Raw genomic sequence first — 454 nt, 5'->3', positions numbered from 1 at the left:
CCCAGGAAGAAAACGCGTCCGTCTCCCAGATTTCAGTAGGAGTGGACTCCAGTGTGGTCAGCCATCTTGTGCTGTCAGCCATCTTGTGCTGTCAGCTGACTCATCGGGTGCCGGAGACAACACATGTTTTCTTGACTAGATGTACAAACTTTTTTTACAACCGCGTCGGACCGTATTCCCGGTATACCCCGGAATGCACAAACCGACACCTCTGCCCCGAGGCCAAGTATAGGCTCAAGTTTGGGTGAGAAATCAAGCCAAAAAAGGAAAGGGCAGCTTGTGAACAAAGGGCAAGTACTCTCCTTGACTTCAACAAGCAAAAACAGAATCACCGAGAGCCTTGAGAACAAAGGGCAAGTACTCTCCTTGACTTCAACAAGCAAAAACAGAATCACCGAGAGCCTTGAGAACAAAGGGCAAGTACTCTCCTTGACTTCAACAAGCAAAAACAGAA

The sequence above is a fragment of the Aplysia californica genome, unplaced genomic scaffold, assembly GCF_000002075.1.
Source record: "Aplysia californica isolate F4 #8 unplaced genomic scaffold, AplCal3.0 scaffold00223, whole genome shotgun sequence".
NCBI lineage: Eukaryota > Metazoa > Mollusca > Gastropoda > Aplysiida > Aplysiidae > Aplysia > Aplysia californica.
The sequence above is the reverse complement of the archived record's forward strand: the minus strand, read 5'-3'. Positions refer to the sequence as shown.